Source organism: Dinoponera quadriceps, unplaced genomic scaffold, assembly GCF_001313825.1.
Source record: "Dinoponera quadriceps isolate SergipeBrazil2010 unplaced genomic scaffold, ASM131382v1 scaffold5335, whole genome shotgun sequence".
In the NCBI taxonomy this organism is placed as follows: Eukaryota; Metazoa; Arthropoda; class Insecta; order Hymenoptera; family Formicidae; genus Dinoponera; species Dinoponera quadriceps.
In genome coordinates, this window is record NW_014559305.1 from 512,741 (window position 1) to 539,709 (window position 26,969).

Below are 26,969 nucleotides of genomic sequence, written 5' to 3' on the forward strand. Positions count from 1 at the left end.
GGGGGGGGGGGGGGCAGCCGAGCACACAGCGCACGGTGCGCGCACGTAGGTCGTACACCCATCGACGTGGTACGTACGTACGTACGTACGAAGTTGCGTGCCGCGGGTAATTACCGGGTTTCGCCGTGGTAACGCACCAGCGATGGCGGATCCGCCTGCGTATAGCCTGGCGGGATTCAGGCATTCGGGCATTCGGGCGACGCCACCGGCGCACGGTGTGTTCCCGTCACACCGTTGGTTTCAACGCCAATTAAACACCCGCTTGTCAAGGAGAGGACGGGGGACCGGCGGGGGTGAGCGGCGAAGGGGGCCCGGACGCCGACACGCCGGGCCCCGATTCCCCGCGATTCGCTCGCTGTCGCACGCGATGCGCGTTGCCGGGCGTTATTATTACGTGTCATTGCCACCCACGCGATGGCGGTTTTTAAGAGAAAACGCTCCCGGACTCGCCGAGAGAAACTCGGCGACGTGGGAAGAGAGGAGAGCACGGCGGGAGACGGGGGACACCTAGAGCGGGGGACGAGAGGTGGGGCTCTGCGGGGCCCGATCGTCATCGTCGGGAGAGTCGATTGTGTCGTCTTATCCTTCTTAGGTTGAACTATTATTATTGTTGTTAAATTGTCATCACTCAGAACGAGTGGATAGATTTCACCGGAGCGATAGTGAAAGTATCGCCGTTCGAAGTTCCAAGAATGCAGGGTTCATTCCATTCATGAAGGAGAAGTTTCGAGTGGATCTCGACCCCGTACGAACGAATATTTCATATATAATCATATCATACGTCAGATTCATTCGAGATTCCGAATAAAATATTCATTCTGTACCGAGTAAAGAAGCCACTTGCCTTCGACAGCGACTCCGGTTGCCGGTCTGCTCTTCGCGTGAAACGCCGCTCGGAAGAGATTTAGAGAATAAACGATGTTAACCGTCGATCCGATCCGTAAATCCAGCCTTTCCCGATTTTTCGGCGGGATCTCGCTGAAAATGAGCGAGAAAGCGATAACGAAAGCGCACGGGCCACACGGGGATCGTAAAAGGAGGACTGTTTAACTTCTTGCGCGTTCGAGGTGACGCCGTGTAAAATTTCCCATAAAACTCGAGAAACGCCCGGCGATACCGTCGTCGAATACGCTCGACTCTCGATATTCACCGCTCGGCGAACTCGAGCGATCTGAGAATCAAGGAGGAAAAAGGCGCGGGGGAGGCGGGGGAAACCCCGGGAGAAACGCCGCTTCGGATTTCCTCGGCGCGTTATCGCGCGGGGCATAACTTTCGCAGGCCGGAAACGGCGCCTACGTCGGAAGACAGAATAAGTACGCACTTTCCTCGTTTCAGACGGCGGGAAGACGGTGGGCTCCGCGTTTCGCGCGATATCGGGGCCCGTCGTAAATCCCCGCGGCGGCGTGCCCCGCGCAATTAGCGCCAGTGACGCGAAATATGCCGGGGAAAGTAATAATATCCGCGATAACGGCCACGTCGGCCGCCGCGGAATGAAATTTCCCGCGACGAATGTCGCTCGCGCGCGCGCGCGCACGAGGAGCTCCGGTTTGCCGCACAGTGCGTAATCGTGCGGGATCGCCGCACGCAGCCGGCTGGAATTTTCCAGGCTGCCCCCTTCCCCGGCTGGTCGTGTCCAATCGCGGGGAAGGAAAAATAGTGGATGCATGTAGGTCGCGGTTAGGAGCCACCGCAAATACGCAGCGCGATAACGGCCGCTCTGCGTGCCCCGATAAAAAATATGTCGTCGCGCACGTGCGTAGCCTTGGATTTACGTTTCTTACGGCAAGGGAAATGCGCTCCTTTGATAACGCGCGCGCGATTGCTTCGCGAATCGTTAGGGCCGCTTAGCAGTACGGCACGACGTGCGCCTCGTAATTGAGCGGATAATTATTCCCCGCAGTGCCGTATTTCTCTCTCGGTCCCTCCATTTCCCTTTATGCGTCGCGGTATTATTTAATTTAGATTGCGACCTTTTACGTATACGAAGCCTCTCCTCGCGCTGTAACAACCGATCGCTCATTGCGATTACGGCCTGTATGCGCCGATTTTCATGCACAACGCGACTTTTTTTTACGACTATACGCGAGCGACTCGGCGGTTAATGTATGGAATTGCTTCGTGCTTGTCGGGGAAATTTTAACGAACGACGTGGTTAACGCAAATATCGAATGGTGATTCTTAAAGAATGTGCGCTCGTTGCGTCCTCGCGACATATTGTTTCTTATGATATAATGTGTATGACTTTTTAGAACATAATGTACGTGGAAATGTTTAATGGACGAGATTAATCGTATTATTCGCTAAGAAAGATATCGGCACGTCAATGTTGGGACAGCCGGCGTGTCACCTGCCAAGAAACACGAACGTCGCGTAACACTTGCGTATGACGATGATTGAAAAAAAGTGTCAATTTAGGACGTCGTACGTTAGAGATAAGTAGTTATCGCGTAACTGTGACCGAATCTAAAATAAGAATGCTTTTCATTGGCGCTTTGTACCTGCCCGATTTTACCAATCGTCTTGCTCGTTATCTTCGACACGTTAAGTACTGTCATAAGTGGACGCTCCTCTTCATCGTGCCGTTATATTTATCGCGATATCCGACAGACATTGTGATGACAACATCGTCGAAGTAGGACATACCTCGTCATGTGTAACCTTGGAAGGTAGACAGTAAAGTACATTTTATACGATGTGCGATTTTATCGGCCGGTAAATGTCCACGAAGAGGACAAGTGTGGAGTAAATTACGGAGACCGCCGTCTCTTCTGTCAAATTAACAAAAGAAGAGGAACGCATCGCTGAAAATAAAGTGATCGAAGACTTGACGCAACGAAGACGTAAACGATAGAACTTTCACGTAAAGTCTCGAGTCATTTGAGCGCAGCTTCAAATGTGGAAAGTCACTTAGGTCCGTATTAATAGTTGCCACCTTGAAACTTCCTTCGAACGGAATACTCAAATTTGAATTCAGAGTTCGACGTGAGTTTTCCAGTTGAAAACTGTCAAGTGCGTCATACGATTCGACTGAAAAATTCCGAGGTCTAACCCTGAATTGGAATTCGAGTATCTCGCGTAAGACAGGTTTCAAGTAACGACCGTTAATACAGGTCTTACAAGATACGATATTTTCGTTCGACCTTCTTTACGCCGTCTTTCGCACCCAGGTGAGAAAGGAGACTCGGTGACGCTCGGTTGCAAAAATGTCCGACTTGCACAGACTTGTTAAACGGTCGTAGGCCCGCGACGTGACGACGGCGATTCGATGGCACGACGACATCTCAATAAATTAGCCTAAGCACAGGGTAAGGGGCGGCCCTCACCCCCTGACAATCAGCCCCCCGTGGCTTCGGCGGCGTCGCTTCAACGCTAGTTTTAATCACGCCGCGCAGTCACGGGGGGTGCAGCCGCCCATGGGGACGTTTCGTCGAAACACGTTCGGGAGGCCCGAAGGGGGCGCACTCTCCGGATTATCCGGCTGCTTTATTGGCGCGACCATTCGTGTTCTTTCTTCCGGCTCTGCTCTTTTCCCCGGGCGAGACGCGCCGCGGCTCCTCGAGAGACGCAAAATTGCAAAACGCGTGCCTCGCGTGCCCGTCGATCGCGGCGCGAGCGTGCAATCAATGGCGGGCTCAAAGTCGCCGCGGCTTTACCGTTACAATTGGAATTCCGGCAAATTATAGTCATAACGGCGAAACACGTTTTACCCCTCTCGCTCGCGCGCCGCCGCCTTTACAATTTATGTTTTTATTCGCAGAGGCTATCGGCACGCGCGGCCGCTCGGTTCTTTATGGCATTTTATTGCGTCGTCGTGTGACCCTCCGCCGGGTTTGCCGTTGTTGCACGCGGTAAGGTGTGTATTTTCTTCCCCCCGACGGGCGGGAGACGGTAACCGCGACTCGCGTAATTCGCACGTCGCCGGGACGATATTGTCTTTGAATCGGACGCGACCGAATGAAAGCGGGCCATTTATCGTTTATCGCGTCGCGACGAATCTTTCCTTCGTAAACGGAACCATTTTCTTTCATTTCGCAGTTACGGTTGGATTATAAACCGCCGTCCGAAGAAGTTTAGAAAGTGATCGTTCGCAACAATAACGAGCCATTCACAAGTCCTCAATTCTTCACGGCCTACGCTGAGAAAAATTCTCCCGATGAAAATTATAATCATTTTCGGCTATATATTTCCTGCCGGGTTAACCCGAAAAATAGTAGCGATACGCTTGTAAGGTTATTATATAAACGAAGGACTCGGGTAAATTCAGCGAAATCTGATTTCAATTCAGATTTGACAGCCGAAAGGCAGCGCCGCGTTGTTTATTCGAGTTTGTAAGAAATGTCGGATGACGGCAACTTTGGAACGTAAAAGGTTAACTCTGTGTGTGTGTGTGTGTGTGTGCAGGATCGATTCTCAGTTACACGATAACGATTTAGAAAAATGGCTTGCGCGCAACGATAGACATCCTGACGTGACCTCTCACATATTACAGACGGAAAACCGATATCTCGATATAGACTCCGGTGCCGCAATCATGCCGCGAGTGCCTTCGACGTGGTGCCGTTTATGATGCGATTTGCATGTTTGATAAGATCCGTGTCGTTAGGATAATGACCGTTAGACCTTAAAAGCGACGCATGGGACGTTAAAGAGGAAATTACGCTTGAGCACAGATAATCGTTTCCGACAATGCCACAAATGTCCTCTCTCTCTCTCTCTCTCCCTCTTTCTCTTCTCGTTTCGCTTTCGTAATGCCTGAATCTGTCGCGCTTTTAAACACTCACGCGTTTATTTCTATCCAAGCCAATTATCCGTTTGAAAGAGGCGTGAAAATATATGTGTGGAAGAAACGCGTGTGGAAATTTCAGTTGAACTAACGTTTCTATACAGAGTCTCAAAACTATCATATGATACTTTAATGGTATATTACGGAGCTTAATTAGAGCCGAAAATTCAAATTGCAACATTTCGAAGGTAATCGTTGATCGCAACTTTACATGTTTAATATGGTATATCTTGCAAGCAAATTTTCGGTTGACATTCTGTTCGAGTTTCATCTGAAATTAACTGAAAATACAATTTCGTTATTTATCTGGCATCTTGAAGTTCAGTTTGTGGAAAAAGCATCTTTTTCATCGCTTTGCGAACTCGAAAAGTATTAACATTCTTCAATATTTTTATGCTAGGATCTTCAGTCCCTCAATTAATTTGCGGTGTATGCTGTTGTATTAAAGTATCGTGTGATGGCTTTGGGTCACTTTGTGTATACAGAGAAAAATATTATTTCTATATTGTATAAAAAAGCAGTTATTTAATTAACTTTTCTTCTTTTGAGTAATAGTTATTTCGAATAAAGAATCTTTTTTTGATAATAATATCAAAATATATTCATCGTAAATATGAAAAAAGCTCATTATCATTTATTCAGAAGAAGAATTTGTCCTCTTTTCAATAATATTATAATCTTCATCGAAGAGAAATTAAAAATTCGGTTAATTCACGATATATTTTGGATAAATTTGATGCTTATGAAGAATTTATCATGTATTTGCGAATACATACACTTATAAAAAATATATTTGAAACAAATAATATTTACTTGAACGCAGTATACATATTTCTACATGTAGGCAAAAGACAGAACTCTTCTTTCTAAAGATAAGTCTTTGCGGAAAACGATTCGCGTAGCGGAAAAGTAGAAAAAGCGATTACGAGAATCAGCGTGACTCGTGGTCTAAGAAATCCTGTTCGGTCTGCGGGTAGATCGTCATTAATACCCCCCCAGATAAGATATACGTCGGCATCGCTGGCGGCGATCGGAGCTACTTCGCTCGACTTTTCCTGCTTCCGCGTGACGCCGGAGGAAAACGCAACCGCGCTGCGCCCGTGGCGCATCGCTTATCTTGATAATCGGCGAGACAAGTCGACGCGCGAGTCGTTGTTCTGCATGCCCCGCTACCTGCCTACGCAACAACGGAGACCGCTGGTCAGGTCGCGATACGACCGGCAGATAAAGGTGGATGGTCGATAGTTTTTTGCGCGCGCGTTGAGGCTCTTACGTAAGAGGAAGGCCGCGCGTTATCTGCGGCGGATCGGTGTTTCGCGCGCTAATTACCCATCGTGCCTGGCAAATGGCTTCCGCGGCTTGCACGAGAACGTGGCCAGTGATAAGGAGCAAATTTTCAGGAATCGCCGAGACCGTAAGGCCGGACTTCCTTCGCGCACGCGACAACTATATGTGACTGTGTCTTGAGATATATTTCAGTTTCTTTTTTTTTTTATGTGAGCGATAAGGAGAGACGTCCAGCCGTGTTCGGACATGTGTTTGCATGTGTGACTGTGGCTGCATTCCGAAATGTATTGATGATACTGTTTTTGCGTTTCGAAATTGTCCCTAATGTGCTGCAAGGTAATGAAACGTACTACCTTTTTTGTTTTTTTTTGCGAAAACAGGCCCTAGAGAATTGCTGACTTCCGGCTGATTTCGCACGTTATCCCGAGGTAATGCAAGTTCCGAGTAATGCATCGCGACTGTGTTCAAATATTCTTTATAATCCTTCCTCTGGAAGGAAAGCTACACCACATTCTCGATATGATTTTTTTCTACATGATCTTAACACCAAAATCCTCGTCGCATCAGTTCGAAAGATTTGAATTATTTTCTTCATCATCTGATGATGAACTTTGAACATTATTTTCTATCAAATTTACAATACTTTGTGCGCCAATTAAAATTGATGTTTCTTTAAGTTGGCCATAATTCCGAATTCACTTTTACACACTTTTTACATTTTAGAAGTAAGTTATATCGTAAACGGACGTGGTCTGCAATAATAATATTGCAAATGCGTTCTAATTTTCAGTGCTACGACAATTTCGGAACGACTGAAACACGGTGATTTCAGCAGCACTACTGTCAATATTTTCAGTACATTTTCGGGATGCAGTCTATTTCGAGATATCTTAACTTTTATTTGCAAAGAACGAAAGAAATACATAAATCTCACAAAAATTATAATTATCTTCGATGCTGATCACATTTTTTTGTTGTAACAAAAAAGTAGTAAGAGGAAAATACGCATATAAGGTACAAAAATGATTTTCCCGGCTATAATTATTTTCGTCTTGTGATTATAATCACGAATATCAAACATATTTTTCTTCAGTGATACCATGAGTTTCGTTTTTACCGCGATTTTCTCAGCGAACAATAAGTTGAGACGCCGAGATGCGTTTGAAAAACAACGGTAGACTTTGATACGCCCCATCGAATTTTAATCGTTAGGATAAAAAAATTAATGTTTTTCTTTATATTCACGTATCGTGTTGCGCGTTTCTATGCGCGCGATTCGATAAACATAATTTTTGCAGCTTCCTGAACACTGCGGCGATTAGTGTTTATTTAGCGGGAGGGATCCAATATTTATTTCATTCTAGGAATGGATTCGTTGAAAATGGATTTTCTCTGATAATGCGGCCTCAAAGAATGCGGACTGTCACGCGGATATCTCTTGTGCTATTTTACACGCGTCGATAGATCAGATTGTAATGCGACGATGCATTGTACAACGTCAAATTAGAAATACAGTGCTTGTCGAAGGATAAAATGGAACGATACTTCATGGTTATCTCGACGGAGCGTTTCGCAGACGGACGGACGGTTAAAATGCGCTCGTTATCGAAGTTTAGCATAACATTTCACATGCGTAGTTTGATATTTAAAGAAAGTTACCTCGTTACATAAAAGCCTTATGCGTATTACCAATGCTTATCGGAAACACTTGCGTCTTCGGCGAAAACCAAGGCCAGCACGAAAAAGAAAGGAAAATATCATTTTCAGTTGCATCGTAAATTCATTTCTTCAAGGATAGGACGATTGAAGGACGACGTATTTTCGATTCTGCAGCTAAGAGCACGGCACAGCTGACAAATTTCCAGATAGATATTCATCCAATTTCTTTCAAATATTAAGTTAATTAAAAAATCTTTTCCCATAAATCTATGTTCAAAAAATGTTCTTATTTATAGGAAAGTTTACTGACCTGAGAGAATAATAAATCTACAGAAATGAATGTCCATTTTCTTCGAAGGGATTCTAAGGGCTGTTGACTGAAGTGTTTAATCGACGTGACAATTTCCGCCTCGTGAATCGACTTGTCAATTCGTCATCGGCGCCGCTGCTTATCCCGGAATCGTCATATCTCGCGTGAACGTGGATTCCGCGTAAACGCGCGGGAGGAAGGCGCAGGTTATCGAGTCAAATATCGTGCCTGGAACGCTCGTTTCGCGGGTCCCCGGGGAGGATTTCGAGGATTTACGTGTTTCCTCACACGGTTGACGCGCCATGCAGGCACTCCCGTCGCGAAGCAGCCGCGTCGCTGGCCTTCTTTATTAAAGCCCAACCTCGACTTCCCCTCGGTCCCACGTGCTGCGGACTTATCCCGGAGAGACCTTCCATCATTTTAAAGCCCGCCGTGATAAAATTAGACGGACAATTTCATCGGAAGACTCCGAATGCCGCGATCATGCGCGCAGGACGACGTAGGTGACGGTTTAATTTCATGCCTAGGGGTAATTCGACGTCCCTCGGCGCGAACACCGGCACAATAGGCCCGCCATGTGCCTATCGTATTAACAGATTGCCCGGCAGAAATTCGAAATAACTCCATTACCCGGCCCCTCCCCGCGATCGTCGCTCGACAGCGAATTTCCGGAAAATTTTTCTTCCGAAGACTCTCGGGTGTTCGACAGCGAGCGAGGCCGACCGAAGAGAGAGAGAGAGAGAGAGAGAGAGAGAATCTGTTCCCTAAATTTCTCGGAGTGAAATTTCACACGAAAAGCAAAGCGACAGCTGAATCATTCGAGAATTGGAATAATTTTTCACTCGTACAGAGTGAATTCTTCACTCTGAATTATCGATTTGACTAAAATTGAAGAGCGAAACTGACATGTTCCACCGTCACGGGAACAAATTGACTTTAATCGATTGAAATATTCATTCGTATGGAGTCGGAATTCACTCTAAGATTGAGTGAAACATTCATTCGTTCACTGAAAAAGAAATATTTGGTATTTGTGACTATAAATGCATGGTTAAATAATTATAGTCAGAAGATACAGTGTCTTACGGCAAACACTGCCACGGTGTTTTCGCTTGCAAGGAATTTATTGAGCGATCAATAAATAAGGGAAGAGGGTAGATCGAAAATGCGACGGGTGACGATGAAACGTCCGCGGACTATGATTATGTCATGCATGGAACATCGTGTGTCTCGTTCTTGCGCGAAACAATAGACGTTATTACAACTGATCAAGCTGAAAATACCACGGTGAATAAGAATGACGAGATTCATTTATATTTATGGCCGTCCGTCGCGTCGAGCGCTTTCTTGTCAGAAGTACGGCTCACCGCGGAAGTGACATTTATTGCGACGTGTAGCTCCGAAGGAAACACAGCTAAGTAAATGAGGGAATGCGTAATCGTGGCATAACTTAACATTGTAACTGCACGCATTATCGCGCGCAATATCGGGCGGATTTAATGCCACGCAGAAATTGCGATTAATCGCCGTCGGGTCGTGCATTTAAAGGGCAAATACCCGCAACGTGGGGAGATCGGCTCGATAAGTGCGTGGAGCTCTTGCACGTTTGGATAAAGTGTTGGAAATTCCTCGGGAACAATTTACGGCGCGTGACAACGAGAAGTAATCCGCGAGTGAGTTTCGCAGTTTCCGTTCTAAATTTCGATACGTACAACTATAAGTGGGAGAGATCTGACCAATTTGATGGGAACGATTCGTTGGTCATGCGTCTTGTTTATTATTTATTTATTAATTATTTATTATATTTAATTATTTTAGTTATTAGTTATTATTAGTGATGTGTGGTTATTTTACTTATTAGTTCACAGCAATTTATTGGGAGAAATAGTGGAACAGGAGTGGTGAAATACTCCTTTTAGAACGTGTACTGATAAAAAACTGTTTGATATTCGTGACGATAATTGTATAGTGAAATAATTACAGCCGGGAAACCCATCTTTGCAGTAAGTGCTGCTATAATATTAAAATGATAATAATCTTATATACACATATTGCCAGTATTACTTTTCTGTTAGAACAACAAAAAAAGTATGGCGTCGAAGATGACTATAATGAGATTAATCATTTTCTTCTCTTTCTCTCTTTTTCTGCGTAGGTCCTTATCTCTGAATTTCATTAAAATCGGAGAAATTTAGGGAGCAAAATAAGAGCTTGATTTGTGAAATCGCACTTTTTAACTTTTAGAACTACTTGAAAGAGAGAAATCGCACTTTTTAACTTTTAGAACTACTTGAAAGAGAGAGAACAGTCTGATATTCAGAGTAGTCGAGTCAATTTTCGATCACCTCAATTCACCGTGAATGAATGAACTGAAATAACGCAGGTTATTTAGTCAGATCATGAGTTTCCTTTTTCTGTTAACCGTTGATACCTATCACGCTAAGAATCTCACTTAGTTCCCGTGTAATGTAAATTCGCGACTACACTGAGAGGAAATCCCGCTAAAATGGCATTTTCGGCCTCAACTATATCTTCTTCTGGTTTTAACTCGAAATAGCAGCAGCAACACTTACGTAAAATTATTATCACCGGTTCTACAGCAACACCAGAAAAACGCTCCTCCCGACTACAATTCTTTCAGTTGTGCTATTAGAGTTACAAATATCAATAATGTTTCCCTAATTTATCCCTAATGTATCGTAACGAAGCGTCGTCTCTCGGCCGCTTCTCGTGCGTCGAAGACGATTTCGGAAAGAACGAGCGAACGAACCGGCGAACGAGCGAACGAGCGAACGAACGAACAGGCGAGAGCGCATGCATTCGCGCACGTGGAATAATAATTAGCCATCGCCGGTGCTGATACACGTTCCACGCAAATGACGTGTCAGGTGCAGCTGTTGCGCATCGTTCCGCAATGCGGGCCGATGTACTCCCCCTTTCTTCACCCCGTGGATCGCCCTTTTCCTCGCTCCCTCCCTCTCTCGCTCGCTCGCTCATTCTCGCCCTCTTTCCGAACTGTACCGTCTACTTAACTTTGTTCCACCCTTTGTCTCATGGTTTTATAATGTCTCCCCCGGCAATCTCGTCCGAGGTCCTAAAGTGCGAACCTACATGCGACGCGCGATCGCGTGCCGCTTGTCATTAGACTCTCGACGGACTTCTAGAGCAACTGTATACTATCACGTTCTCCATGCGCCGTACGCGCCTCTTCTACGGATGCACTTCCCACCGTTGCGATTAAGGATTTCGCTCGCGGACGTCGGACCTTTCGCGACGTTACCAGCCGTTTCGGCACGCTGATCGATACCTTACGCAATGAAATATATGCCGACGAAAGGTGGAGAATTTAATCGATCAAATAAAATTCCAAAATCCTGACTTGCGAATCCGCGATTTCTTTCCTCGAACTCTGCGAGATCTGTTGCCTAAAGAGAAACGGAGGAGACTGAATTCTTCGTCGCCTACTGAAACGTCTTACGTCGCTTTTTACTAGATTGGTTTACCGCAAGGGAAAATCTATTCAGTTGGTGTAACTGAATTTCCCGTGGCCGGGGACCAAATGAAAACTCGGTTGTGGAGATAGAGAGAGATTCTTGTAGGAGGTTTCCGCTCAGCCAATCACTCTCAGTTGTCCCAAACGAGTTTTAATGCGGCTGAATGTTCGCACGAATGTGATAATAGAGATATCTTTTATCACCGGGTTCTCGTCCGGTCCTTATTTATTTGCAGGAATTGAGTTTTTTCGTGTGTCCACGTTCGTTCGAGAGTTAACTCGCTTTAATTTACGAGAAGAGCCAAAGCGAATCAAAAGCGATCCTCCGCATCGGGAAGAATTAAGACAACGGATCCTGCGTCTCGGGAGGAACACCTCGGAGGAATACGTGCGGTTTATAGTCCAATTATCAAGCAACGTTAGTTGGAACGTGGTCCGATCGTGCGCCGCCACCGCCGTCGCCGTGCCAATCCGAAAACAGTTAGATCTGATCGGGGATCTCGTGAGCAGCGGACCGGCAGGAATCGTTTTCGTGGCAGGACTACCGTCGTGCCTACCGCGGGAGAAGAGGTACGAGCGACCGGCAACGGCATTGCGGCATAGGTCGTTCATTACCCCGTCGCCCGTAATCGCGAGGAAGACGCAGAGAGCGCGTTGCAACGAAGAAGAGGAAGAAGAGGCATGAGCAAAAAGCAGCCGAAGCAAAAGCAGAGGCGCCAGAGGGAGAAGAGAGAAAGCGGAATGGAAGCTACGTAGCTTCCCACGGCGATTCGCGGTGGCGGTCGTCACGAATCGCATGACGACGTGACGCCGGCGACGACGACTAGTCGCCGAGGACAATCCGTCCCCCCGCGTTTCCCTCGCCCGTTCCCTCGAACGTTCGTTCATCCGTTCGCTCGTTCGTCCTGGCCGCATCATCGACGCTGCACCGCCGCGAATATCAGCAGCGAGACGGCAGTGCACGGCCCGGGGTCGAGAGAGGTAGGGGAGGAAGGGGACGGGAGCGAGTCTCTGGACGCTTCTAGCCTAGATCAAAACCCGTAATCACGACGTAATAATACCCGATCACGGAAGATATTGCACATTTCCCCGGAATCACTGCTATTCCCAGGGAAGATGCCCCCGTCGGGGTTGTTTGGGAGGTCTTACTGTTCCCCGACATGCAATCCCGAATTCGCCTGCTATCTCTCTCTCTCTCTCTCTCTCTCTCTCCTTGCTTCTCTTTCTGTACGTTCTTCACCGCTCCTCTTTGCCCTGGGTCATATCGTCGTGCACACACACACTCTCTCTCTCTCTCTCTCTCTTTCTTCTTTTGTCCTTCTCCGTACTCCGCTCTGCCGATGCCTACGATTTTCCCTCCTCCGCTTCTCTCCCTTCACCGGTTTGCGGTTAGCGGTACGACTTCACAAAAGATCGGTGACGCCTTCGCACCGTCGATGATTTCGCTTCTACGATAAGACGGCTTTCTTGGAAACGGTTTCCCTGAATGAGTGACCGGACATCGCTTGGATGGGAATCAATGGTTGAGACCGATTCCCGAACCGAAATCTCTGTGTAAAGTGGCGTGTACACTGAGAAACAGTGACTTGATCTTTGTGTAATCGCATAAGTCAAAGAATTATAGTCGAGGGAACTATTTTTTTAGTAAGTTTTTAGTAAGTTACTATAATGTCAATGATAATAACCTTACAAGCATATTGCTGCTACTATTTTTTCACTAAGCATATACTAAGCGTCAATATACGTGTACAATAAGACCTTAAATTAACATTTATGCCAAGACTGATTGATCTTTCTAATTATTCCGTATCTAGACGTAACACAATACGATAGATAATAATATATTATATGATACGTGCAATGTCAAAGTGACAGATTAGCCGGATAATCGACAATCTTAATAGAAAGAAGAAACTAATGAGTTTCGGCCTGGCGAATATTACGACTTTATTAAGACTTTATTGAAAGGAAGCGCACGCACCATGACGTTCTTATTCGCGCGTCGAATGATTGAACATCTCAACGAGGGGGAGGAAATCGCTTCCTGCGCATAGCGATCCGAACGAGCAGAACGGTGAGAATAACTACCCGCGAGCAGCGCAACGTGTGTACCAACTAAGTATACAAAAATGGAGAGTCAAGCGAGATCTTAATGAAGTTCACCGTTGATACAAAGTAATCTAAATATTTAATCTAGATTAAACCGAGAAGACAAGATGAAGAGAGGAACAGACAGACAGACAGACGGACGGACGGACGGGCGGATGGATGAGATACGGTCGGCGCGGGCAGCCGCGGGTTTAACATTGTACGCTTTTTTACACGGTAACCGAACAGTTTGCCGGCTCGTGTACGACGAGCGAAAGAGAGAGAGAGAGAGAGAGAGAGGTTCATCAGAGGCCCCGAAGCCCGTTGGGGCCCAAGGTGGGCCAGTGGCTGGTAGCACTGTTGACGGAGGCAGCAGACGTAGGCGGCCGGACGTGCGGAGAAGAGAGAGAGAGCGAAGAAAGAATGAAGGGGCGAGGGGGGGGGGGGGGGGGGGGGAAAANGGTGGAAGGGTGCCTCGAGCCAGCCGTACCATTAATCATCAGGGTAATTCCATAGATGGCTCTTTGCTGCTCCGAGGAGCGAGCGATGCATGCCAAACTTTTACCTCGCCCGTCGCCGGACGACCTGCGAAAAGGCGCGTTCGTTTCTGCCGCATTCGTGACACCGACGATGCGGCGAGCGCGTGTTTCTCGTATTTCGGCGAGGCCCCTGGAAAAGAGCGAGGCATTGTTTTATAAGAAGCTGCAAGAGAGACGGAGAGAAAGACGGGAGGAATTTCGTCGCGCTCGCGATCGTGCAATTTTCACGAGTCCGCCTGTCCGTTTCAGATACGAGATGAGCGCAGATGGACGAAGCGTGTCACACGTTTGTCTCGATGAAGAAGCGCCGTTTAATTTGTTCTTTCCGTTCTGCTTTTCTCGCGCATTTTAATCCTTTACTTACGCTGTATCCGCCGTTATAGAACGCGCGTACGGTTCTCATACCTCGGCCCGTACATGCGAAGCACACGCGACAGAGCCCGCCTGTCAATTTAAACTTGGCCGTACATTACGCCCACATCTTTCTTACATTCTTCCGGACTGTATATTTACGCGGCATTCGCGGGAATTAATGACACGCTAAGTATCGCGCCCCGCGCGAATATTAAGATGGAATCGATAACGCGGCGCTACACAAGCGTGAATCGAACGACCGGAGAGACGATAAACGTTCTCTCTCTCTCTCTCTCTCTCTTTCTCTTTCCTTTACATAGATATCATCTACCCTCGCTAGCCGCAATTTAGCCGCTTAATAGATTGTTCATACGTAGACCACGCCACCCCGCACCCCTATCCCTCGGCCGATCTTCTCATCATTTGTCTCTCCCGAGTGCGAGGCGCGAGTCCAAACCCAGTCTACGGCGACGACGTCAGGTGTTGCAACGACCGTCCCGTTGCTGGCGCGAGGCGATTTCGTAACGAATCCGCGGTATTTGTAAACAACGTTCGCGTTGCTAAATCCTCCATCGGCCGGCGATCAGCCGCGGTCGCACGAACACGTAGTCGAACGCGAGGCGCACGAATCGTGGGGCCCAGAGTGGCGGGACAAAAATGAAAGGGAGAACGACGAACGGACGAATGGACGGGCAGACGGACGAACGCGGCAAAAAAAGGGCCAGCTCGTCTCGCGGAGACACGGCGGCCACCGGGCCGTCCGAACGATGTCAGGAGTTTAATCAATGCATTTAGCCGAATTCCCGTCTGGCCCAAATAAAAGGCGAGACGGGAGGAGAGTTAAGCGCAAAAAACCGCCGTACGCGCCACGGGCCCTTCGTCCGACCCTTCTCCTCTGCCCCTCCCTTTCTCCCTCCCTCTCTCTCTCTCTCTCTCTCTCTCTTCCTCTCTCACGAATCCGTTTCCGCCCCCGTCGCCGGTCGCCGCGACTTTTGGGACCCGGTCGAGGCCCCGCGCGCCATCCCAAAGCTCCCGAAGTCGTTAGGTATTCCGCGGGTGTACTCTTCAAGCCCTCTCCCTTCACTCTCCCGCGCACCTCCGACCTGTCGTCCCTTCGCCCTGCGTCCTGTATCCTCGCGGGAGAAAGACTCTCTTCTTCGAAGAACGTACGTCAGCCGGGACGAAAACTAGCGGCTGCCACAAATCTTCACGAGTTGGCCTTTTCATTCACCGTTTCACCGCGTCCTCCGAAACCGCCCGCCGCAAAACGCCGTAGGACTTTCTCTTCCGTTGGACTATCCGAGCTGATGAGTCTCTCTCTCTCTCTCTCGTCTTTCACGTTGATTAACTTTCGGGCGTGTCGATCGCGTTGATGCAAGCGAAATCTAATTTCCTCGGATTTTTTTCACCGTTCGATAATGACATTCTCGAGCTTGTCTCGCGACAATTGAAGAATTCATCGAGCGAATCTGATTCTTGATTCGCTCCTGATTCATACGAGTGAACATTTAAATTGATTAGAATAAATTAAAGGATTCCTGTTCGCATCGCTGATTATAGATTCGCGGCTTGGTTAGAGGTGAAAACGTTCGGTCGGGAAATATTGACGACGAAGTATGATGTGATATTTAACAAAGATGTGAAATCTCTCGCGCAAAAGTTACCGCTGCTATTCTTCGTGCGAACGCGCGTAACTGAGTCATTGATAGTCAACGGGTCGAGCATCCTGTCCTAATCCACTATCTCGTTAAGCATCTTCTAACGGTGGACCCCGAAGTTACCTCGTGAAACGTGACGAAGAAACCGACGGAGATAAAAGAGATGTGACGAAGCAACCGTCCCTCTCCTCCATTCATACGTATTGGATTTTTATATTAAAAACCCACTGACTCAGAAACACACTCTGCAAAAACAGCACGCCAACGTGAACTCGCGCATCTGTGTATCCTCTGTGTACAGCGAAAATGTTGAATATATCACTTTTTCCTTCAATGTACTCAAGTAATATCCACTTAATCCAAGTAAAATAATTACTCCAATATTCCTTAGAAAATCTCTACTCGAAAGTACTACTTTTTTCTTTCAACGTACCTACCAAATAAATGTTTTACGTTTTAGATACTTTCTTTTTCTCCCAGTGTGTAGCAATTTATTTCCAAAAAGACTTCTTCACGCTCACGTTTCGGCCGTTTGGGAAAATTGCGGATCAAAGCCACGATTGCCAGATAATCTCGCGATTGGCGTTTCAGAGAGCGATACTCGAGCGCACGTGGAATCCCGTCGATACCGTGACGATAATTCCACGAGGACCACCCTTATTTACGTCACGTCTTCGATTTAAGGGCGTTGATGGAAATCGAAGAGCCGCGACCACGGAGGTATTCTCCGTTTGCTCGCGCGCTGAAGAAGGACCGCGCGATAGCTTATTGATTTCCCGTTTTTTCTGTGCAGACGATGGACGCGTAATGCCGCAGTCTGGCCGTAAGCTCGTTACGCCTGTCGGAAGTATAAATCAACCGCAAAGTTATTCCGCTGTGTTGTCGAGAACTCCCTGCAGGGCGCCTCACTGGAAACTGCTACCACCTTCTTGCCCAGGATAACGTTCGCCCGAGTAGGTAAATCCGTCTCGCATGATCGCGTCATAAGCGATTTATAAAAGTCACGGGGCGACGGCAACGAGGAGATTTCAAGTTGCGACTCCCCGTCAAGTTCATCAGGCTAATTTCGCTCGTTGTTTTTTTATGCATGCGAATTTCGTACTCTGCTAATTTTGTAGAGTCAAATTTTGCTCAAAACGAGTAGAAAATCACCACTCAGAAACGACGGTAATTTCTAAAATTTCTTATAAGTCTCAGGGAACGTCATGGCGGCGCCTTTTGGGTCTTAAATCGGTTTAAAAACTAGCGCGGGGCAGCTGTCGTCTAAATTTTGTGCATTGCGATCTCTCGTATTCGAAACAAGCTAGAATTCGGTCGATTCTCACTTGAAACGAGAGAAAATTCACTCCAAGTGACAGTGGGTAACACCGCCGCTCGGAATTACATGAGTAAACGCTTAATTTAAAACGCATTCTTAATTCATGTGAATTCACAAGTGAAAATTGATTAGAATAAATTTGTTCCTATGACGAGGCGGAGTACATGAAATTCGCTCTTTAATTGCGAATGAAAATATTCATTCGACGATTCGTGTGATCGGTCGAGTGAAAGAATTCACTGTGTATGGAAGAGTCACTCGAATTCAAGTGGCTCGGCTGTCACTCCACTTTTCCGATGGAATTTCATTCGAAGAACCGCGGAGAGTGGCCGGAGGTTGCCTACTTCACGCCGAAGCGAGGTCGAAAAACGTACGGAGTCATGCAACGCTATTCTGTCCAATGGCAATTAGTATGACTTATCGTCGCCGTCGCCGCGTCATGGGATTTCGCTGTAATTATAATTTACGGCCACTTAGGCCGGTACATTGATAGTTTTAACTGTATTTTCCTTTGATTATTTCTCAACCAGTGTGCACGCAGGCACGCACGCACATGGGTGCCTGAACGAGCGAGACACGAGCGGCAATAGCGGTGCCCTCATAACACCCTGAGAATCTAATTGTAAGGTTGCCGCGCGAGTCGCGGCACAGGTCGCATTTTCTCGATAACAAAGACGTAAGTAACGATAATGTGGTAACGACCCCGCTGCCGGTACAGTTATAGCGCGACTACTGCGACTACTGCGCCGGGGGAAAATGATTTTCTAATAAAATCGCGAGATAAGAGAAAGAGAGAGACCACGGTGGTCGGTATAATAAGCTAACATTGTGCCGACGTAATGCGTAATTACCGATCCGGCGAGATCTGATAATTGTTACGCCGGTAATTGGCACCGGTAAGAATAATACCTCCTCGATGACTATGCGTCGTTTCTCACGAACGAGTGTCCCGCGAGAAGAGCAGCCCCGGGGTTTCTGTTCCGTCCGTTTGACACGATTAGTCTTCCTTCTTTCCTTCTCCCCTCTCTCTCTCTCTCTCTTTTCTTTCTTCTCTTCATCAAAGCCATAATACTCGTACATCCTGCGAGTAATCCCGGTAGCTCGTCGAGAAAAGTGTACGAACGTGTAAGAGCGGAGAGGAGTGGTGCTGCGAGTGAGGCGAAAGAGCGAAAACTTAGAAAAGTCGAGTTCCGAGTAAACCCGGAATCGTAGGATAATCCGAGATGATCGCCTAATAGCTTTAGGAAAGAATCGACTGGGGACGACTACTTTAAATTACCATAAGCCCCGACTCGCCCCGGCTAACGAGCGGAAGAGACGAGACCCCAAAAGTGTTGCGACTAGCCGCCGGAATAAAGGGAGGAGTTACGAAAATCAAGCAACGATGCGGTGCGCGCGGACGTGCAGTATCGCGGAGAACCTGATTAATAGCAGTATGCGGAAAGTGACAAAATCGAAATCACGGATTTCGTGTTTCCGATCCTCAGAAGTATAATTAACGCGTTAATGGCCGCACTGATTTTCGTTATTTGTACAAAAGCTTGATTGACGATTCAAAGAAGGTCATGGTAAATAAGTATAATTCGAGACGCACATAGAGATCTCTCATCTTGTTTCATTGACCCTCTCTTGATCATACAACCAAATTTTCAGACGCGATTAATTATATTTTATATCGATAATTGAGATAGAGAGAGAGAGAGAGAGAGAAATGATACCTCGTAAGTTCGAAATCGGAAGAGATGAAGAAGCGAAAAACTATTTTGCAAATTCACTTTGCTCTAAACGATAGAATGTTTCCTGTATTCTTTAGTTTTTCTTCAGATTTCAAATAAAAGTAATGTGTTTCTAACAAATCGGAAAGAAAATAGGTCTGAGTTCGTTGAACAAAAAATGCAAAAATGGTTATTTTCGCAGACACGAAGCAGTATCACTTTTTAATCATCAATATGTAACTCAACAAGTCAGGTAATATCATAGCGCCGACTACCGGTGACTGTCAAATTTCCTCGATATTGCACGGCAACTCGAGAAGGAATAATTCGACAATTAAGTTAAATTCGAAGTGATTCGTACATTTGCATATAGCAATTAATGTTTAATCGCTCGCACACAGGGTGTTCCGGAAAAAGCGCCGGTTTTCTCTCGTTCCTCCGATCTCTCTGCATTCGGGAGAAAGCGCGCGACACATCTGATACGCAATTTCCCGGCCCCTCCGCCGGGGCCCGTACGCTTTTAATTAGTTAATAAATGTGTGCGCGTTGACAACGATCGTGAGATTGGCGGCGGTCTTGTTAATCAGGCAGGTATTAATTAAATATAATGGACAAGGATCGGAGATCGAAGCGATGTCTGCGTTTTCCGTCGCGGCGCTCGCGGTGAACAAGAACGCGAGGATCGATACGCATCGCGGAACGCACGAGTGACGCCGAAGGGGGGGGGGGGCACGACAGAAGCCGCAGAAACAACACTTCTCAGCCCGGCAATAATCCAGGCTGCTCTCTTGGCTCAGCGATTGTATCGGCTATCCTTCCGTGTGCTAATAATTATCTCTCGATTTCTTCTAATTTAACGGCGCGCGTACGTCACGCGCTCGCGCGTTCCAGCTACGCACCGGTAAAATCCAAGAGCCGCGCCTCCTTTAATTGGCCCGTACAAGAGTGATTTACGATCCGGGGGGAGGGGGGTGGGGGCGAGAAGGAGAGGGGGGAAAAAAAGAAAGTACCCGAGTGCGCGCGCGTTTCTTTCACGCTTTTCCCATTGAGATAATAAATAACGAGTGTTTAATAATAATAATAATAATAACAGCAACAATAATAATAGTCACGCAAACATTCAATTAATTACGGTCGTTCCGCCGTGTCTTGCGTCTTGCCCGTGTCTTCGCCGATTTTCCCAAGGGACCGTAACCGCCGCCGTCGCGGAAACGCGCCAGACGCGCACGAGTTTCGCGATGCGACCGAGACGAGAGATCCCTATCGCGAAATCAAACGGCTGGAGGGGGAGGAGGAGGCCTCCGCGGCCGAGTCCTGCGTAGAAGGAGAGACATCGCGAACTCCTCGCTCTCTCCTGCCAGTCGAGCCCGCCGAAAGTCGTAAAACGTCCAGCACCCACGTAGAAACTGGTATCACGTACCGCCGCTACAGGCCTGAACCCTTTGTGCTCGCGTGTGTATTATCACGTGTGCATACAGTCGCTCCCACAAATAGTCCCGGCACGGTCTCGCGCGTGAAGGCCGTCCCCGAGGAGGCCCGATGTACAATCTTCCCTCGAATCGCGGAAATATTAGATGAGCGCTCGCTCGAGAACGCGGCCTCCGATTTTCGCGAAATTCGGCCATTTCGCGGCCGCTGCGCGCCGTCTGAGCCTTCCTTCCGGGCGATCTGTGTGACAGCACGTCACACCGTTCAATCACCGCGGTATTTCCCGTCTTCCTCGGCCTCCAACTGACTTAACTCGTTTCGTTCAACGTAGCGTGCGCGTTTTTACGCATTTCGCGTTAAAACGTTACCGAAATACAAACACGTAGTTGGCTTCGAAGCCAGATGTTCGATACTCTCTTTGTTTCGCTTCTTAACGTTGCGTTTTATATTTGAACATCAGGTATATCTCCCATTTCTCTCGTTTCCCGATGTTAAATTTTATACGTTAAAGGTAACGTATATTCGTCACATTTTCCTCTCACATTTTTAACGTTTTAAATTTCACGCTTAACAATTATTAGACACCCCTCTCATTTCTCTCGCTTCCCGGACGTTAAACTTTAAGTTAGAGTAGTACTTCCTACTTTTTCTCCTTCGCTTTTTAACGCTGAATTTTCACTCAAAGCCTCGATATTCCCCTTTCTATCGTTTCTCAGCGTTAAATTAGAAATTAAAAATTAAGTATAATCGATGCTTCCCCTTTTCTCTCGTATTTTTAACGTTCCCTTCCCGTCAGTCTTTGAAATCGTTTTCGAGACATCGTCGAAAACGAGGACTCATTCGCGGTTGGGACTGTACCATACACGTGGACGTTCTGGTGTACGTGCCTGTCGTCCGTCCGTCCGTCACGAGTGCGTGCGCGAACGTCCCGACTCGTCCGGCCCGGAGGATGCTCGCTAGCTCGCTCGCTTTGCTCGATCATGGGACAAAAGTCGAGCCTACGTCTCGTGGGAACGTAGAAGTCACGCTCGCTCAAAAACCGTGCTCCGTGCTGCGCACGTATTAACAACGGGGCGAGCAGCTTCTTACGTCGCCATCGTTCGGCTGAAGTATCGTCTCAGAATGCGCGAGAAGCCAAAATTCTTTCCTCGAGACTTATTCAACAGACACGAGGGAACCCCGCGAGTGAACTCGCGGCAACATCAAGCGCGCGATGATGAATTTGTGCGTAAATAATTGTCCACGAAGAAGACTTTCTTGGAGAAATCTTTTCGTTACTGATTCCCAAATCACTTTTCAGCAATCGTAAGTGGAAAAAGAAACGGGGAAATAATGAATTTCACCAATCAATGTTGAATCATCGTCATGAATCTCGTGTACAACATTTGTCTCATTATAGTGCGCGTATTGAGAAACATTACATTACGACTCGTACTGCTTGTTAACATTCCACCAGCCTGCGCTCACCAATTGCAATCGCTTCGACTCGATCGTCCGCGCGAGCACGTCCAATTTTCCTCGTAAATTCATAAAACCGATCGTTTTATCGCGCGACGACAACCGATGACGAGAAGGGTAACCCTTGTGATCATCTTGGCGACATTTAAGCGACAATTAATAGCATCTTATTCCCCTGCAATTTCGCGCGATCTCGATTTCATGTGGGTATACTTGAACTCCGATAAAATCTTAACATTTACTACATTAAAACTCATTAGACTTATTCATCGATGGCATCGTATCCGGACACAATATGATACGATATAATATAATATATTAAATATAGTCAGTATCTCTCATCAACGTTTCTATTAGTCTATAGGCCGTCTAAGTAGGACGCGAATGATCCCTTGAGAGAGTATTAAAGTAGCATCAAAACTTCGACTCGGTGAATCTCGGCCCGGCGAACGTCGAGGCGCTTCACCGAAGCTCAGCGTTACGCGCTCACCGCGCGGAGGCCTAATTATCTGGTGATTTGTGAAAGTATCCCGCGCTTTTACGAGGTTCGCGCGCGTAACAGAGACAGTACGAGGTAGGCCGCAACGGTTATAGCCGCAGCCGCGTCGCCGGTCAGGTGCGTCTCTCCCTGGCTGGACGCGGTGCATCCTGACACGGCGCACCTGTCCGCACCGTGGCGCAGCCTGGCTCCGTTTTATAGAAGGTTACTCCTCTATCGGCGATCTATCAAATTGGCCTGGGCAGATAAGAAATTAGGGGAAGCGGTCGGTCGGTTGCGTTAAAAGCGTCCGTGACGGGACACCCCGGCTGTTATTTAGCCGGCGTCACCTTCGTCTCGCACGGAATTCCACGGCTCTACACCGCGCTATCACCTGCTTGCTCGGTACCGACGCCGCTCGCGGCCTCCGATACCCGGACGCTCAAGTTATCATCGCTTCGGACTCGCGCACACAACCTCCCGTAACCGTAAACGCAAGGCCGTCAACTTAAGCTGAAGGACCAATTAGAATATCAATAATTAGGATTGCTCCGTCTTGAAGAAGATATGCTAGGGAAAATAACTTTTGATATTTGTAACTATAGTCGTATAAGCGGAGGAATTATAGTAAGGAGAACGATTTTTTTGAAGTAAATGTTACTATAGTGCCAGTGATAATAACCTTACATGCATATCAGTTTTGGTAGATAAAACAATACAGAGGGAGTGTAGTTGAAGTCGGAAATAACGATAATTGCTTTTTCTCTGTAGGATTTCAAGCGGTCGAATTCTAGTTATTCCCGCTTACGGTCAAATTTACCGTCGGTTCGGTCTTCTTTCAGAGTGCGCACACCCAAAATACATCCCGATATCCCGGTGTCGATTCTTCAGCTGAAGATTCACAGCTAAGGTCTCGCGGCTGCGGCAATTGGTGCGTCCTCCTTCCTCGGAGCTACGACGTCGAGCGCGCGATTATTTTCTAACGATTGTTTTCGCTCGCGAACACGCGGCCCCGAGTTTCGAGAGGTTCGAAGGTGGGACGAGAAATGCCGCGGTAATCGCTCCGTGCGAGCAACCCGTGCGCTCGAGTACGCGCTTCGGGGTATGCAATCGCGCATAAAGTGAGACGTATGAATAGGCGAATCTCGTGTGCCACGTCGCGTACGCGAACGCTCCTCACGGGTACTCGCGGATTAAACAATCCGCCTGATATCGCTATTATCCGCTATCACTGTGAGAGACGTTTCAATTACGCGACGGTAGCTTCCGTTTTTCTGAAGCCGCTCGCGTTGCCTCGCGAGCCACCCGCCGCGCCATTTCGTGCTCGAGAGAACATTTAAACGTTCGGCATACTCGCAGCGGATTGTTCTCCCGGAGAGAGAGAGAGAGAGAGAGACAAAAAGCGCGCCCGACGGCGGCGTCTTTGGAACGGAAACGCGCAACGTGGGATAATAACTTGATTACGCGGTGCGTTTTATCGAAAAATCATAAAGCAATTAATAACGTTCATTAGAGACGAGCGCGCGAGCGAGCGCGCGGACGCACGATAATAATTCCGTTTGATAGGTAATTAGACGAGGGAGCGAGTAATTGCGTTAATTGAGACCGAGACCGAGCGCGTCGGAGCACGTTGTGCGCGAAGCTTGGCTAGATATATGGAACCGTTCCACACGCACGCCGCACAGCCCGTAATCGCGCGCGTCGATCGCGGCCGGTTCTTCTCGCTCGGAAATATCCCGCTCCTTTGGTTCAGGATTGGTTCCTCTGGCGCTTTTCCCTCTTCCTGCGAGAGTCACGGGGGAAAAAAAAGAGGCGAGGAGAGATCAAGAAAAACGCAGACGATCCGTAGAGATCGCTTAGTTTTGCGTTCAGTATCGCGCCGCGCCCTCGTCGCGACTTACGATGTTCCGTGATAAATATCTATTATATAAAGGGGATTCTATACAATGGAAATAGTAAAACTGTCGGAGTAGAGAGTAAGAGGATTTTTCCCGGGGGAATAAAGCGTATCACCGGGAGTAAGCGAAATGGATCATTCTCATTTCCCACTTCCTACTGCCTTACTGCCCCAGCCAATACCCTATTTCTTACTTGTTATTGCAATATGCTTACTTCCAATAGTAGACGGCCTTTTAGAATTTTAAGATTTCCTCGCGAAATACTCCTGTGCGTACGTATCTCGTTCATAGGAAAGATACATCCCACGCGACGGTGTATCCGGCGAATAACGATAAACGTTCGTTATGATGATCCGCGTTGGTTTCCAGCTGCTCTCCTCCTCTGGGAGGACGCGGACTCGCATTTCTGGCGACAGAACCGAGCTTCGTATATGTATTTATACATAATGGAGAATCGCCGCGTGGTGCGTAGACACTTATAATAGCGACATCCTGGACATCTGCCGGCCTCGGGACCCTTGGCCTCGTCTCGGCCTGGTCTTGGCCTTCCTGTATTCTTCTTCTATTTTTTTTTCCGTCCGGAGAATGTCGCGCAATAAAGTCGCTGCCGTCGGCATAATACGGCAGTAAGCCCTGCCGATATTTGCTATTTTATGTAACGTCTACTTACGCGATGTGCCTCATATTAAACGGGGCACAAAGGTTACGAGTACGCATCACGGGAAGAAGCGAGCGGGCGAAACCCCTTGTTTTTCCGCCCCCGAGAGGACACCCGCTCGGGAGTTTTTCCTCTTGTTTTACCGCGCGCGTCTTATGCGACGGAAAGCGGAAAAGAGATACGTCGTTTCACAATCTGATCGCTCTCGCGTGTTATAACGTCGAATCGAAAAGAAAGAGAACGGGAGAAAAGGAGAGCACGCCCGTCCGCCCCGGTAACGCCGTAGGCAAGTTTTCACCGCCGGAGATGCCGCTCGTCGTGTGAATTGAAATCGACGAAAACAGAAGAGAGGAACTTCACGTGTTAACATAACTAGAAATCTGACTTGATCCGCCCGTAAACGAAGGCGTGAGGCCTTTGTGTGAGGTGGACATTGTGACGCAAGATCGACGGACCCGAGCGCCGTGACACGGTAATACACGTGTTAACGCCGGCTAATGGGATTAACGAGGCCGCGCTAATTAATATTCCGATACCGGTAGGCTCGATCGGATCTTACAGCCATCTGATCGACGACGTCTATCAATGAGCGGGGAATATTTAGCAGCGCCATCAGCATAATTAGAATATCTCTAACTCAAATTCGCGGGTTCTACCGAAATATCGAAATCAGGAAACCTATTTTAACGGAATCGTTATTTTCTTTTCGTAAACATATCCCCTTCGTCCAAAGATAAACTCAATGAAAAGTGAATACATATTGTAAATATTTTAAATTTTATTCCACGACATTCTGATATGAAAACTAAATATTTTATAGAGTACCCACTTTTTATTGGTCTTGTCTTAATATCTTCATGCATAGGACGACTTGAAGAATAATTAAGAAGAAATAATAGCAAGAATAAATAACTGTATAAGCTTCGTAAATATAATCTCTTCGCTAATCTGCGTATAAAGGTATTAAGATAAGGTCAACGAGAAATGAATACTTTATCAGACCTATTTTATTATGAAATATCCCGATATAAAATTGAAATATTTTGTAAAGTACACAGAAAAAAATGCTGGACTCGAATAAACAACTTCCTAAATTCCCAGTGAACTTTCACCTGGATTAATGAATGTTTCCTTGGATCAATTAAATACTATTTGAATGTAGAAAAAAGCGCTACGTTCGAATAATGTTTACTTCGTTTAAGTGAAAATTCGCTAAGAAGTATCGAAGCAATTATTTACTTAAACCGAGCAATCTAGCAATCTCTCTTTCATCTACTTTTTGACCTTATCTTTATTCTGCAGGGAAAAGCCTGAAGAATAATTAAGAACAAATAATAAGACCAAATAATTGATTAATCGGCTACTCGAAAACCCGGGATAATTGAAGCATTGAGGCTGAGGGCACCTGGGCACTCGGATATCCAGAATTGATCCGTCGCTGGTGTTTAACGTGAGTGTCGCGACGTCGCCGCCTCGTCTGCTGCGTCCGCTAATCACGAGTACAATTAATTCAGCATGCACGAATAATTTCTTCACGCCGCCGTGGCGCACTCGATGAATTTTCGTGTCGTTTGGACGCGCGAGTACTCACTAATGACCTCCGTTAGGTGTAATTATGCCCGGAACGCTTACGTAGGTATTAATTATCGGAATTATTATATCCGACTATTTACGTAGATACGCTCGGCGCGCGCATAATCTGGCGGCACGTTGTTCGAACAATGCAAATTTCTATCCCGGCACTTATTAATAGCACTCTTCCACGTAACGACGCGACGATAGCTCCCTTATTACGCGTAACGTTTATACACGCGCATCATTCATCGGGATCATCGTTAACGAGAG

General features: G+C 47.1%; 1 protein-coding gene and 1 long non-coding RNA gene across 9 annotated transcripts in view; one reads left to right on the plus strand and one right to left on the minus strand.

The window, feature by feature from the left end:
* The window catches only part of LOC106750299, a 296,840-nt gene that overhangs the window by 198,149 nt on the left and 71,722 nt on the right, over positions 1 to 26,969 (minus strand). The gene's annotated exons all lie outside the window — the stretch shown is intronic.
* Positions 1 to 26,969, plus strand: part of LOC106750301 — a 217,675-nt gene that overhangs the window by 135,467 nt on the left and 55,239 nt on the right. Inside the window, exon 3 of the long non-coding RNA XR_001374929.1 lies at positions 16,965 to 17,124. This is a non-coding gene — a long non-coding RNA (uncharacterized LOC106750301). The remainder of the gene's footprint in view (positions 1 to 16,964; positions 17,125 to 26,969) is intronic.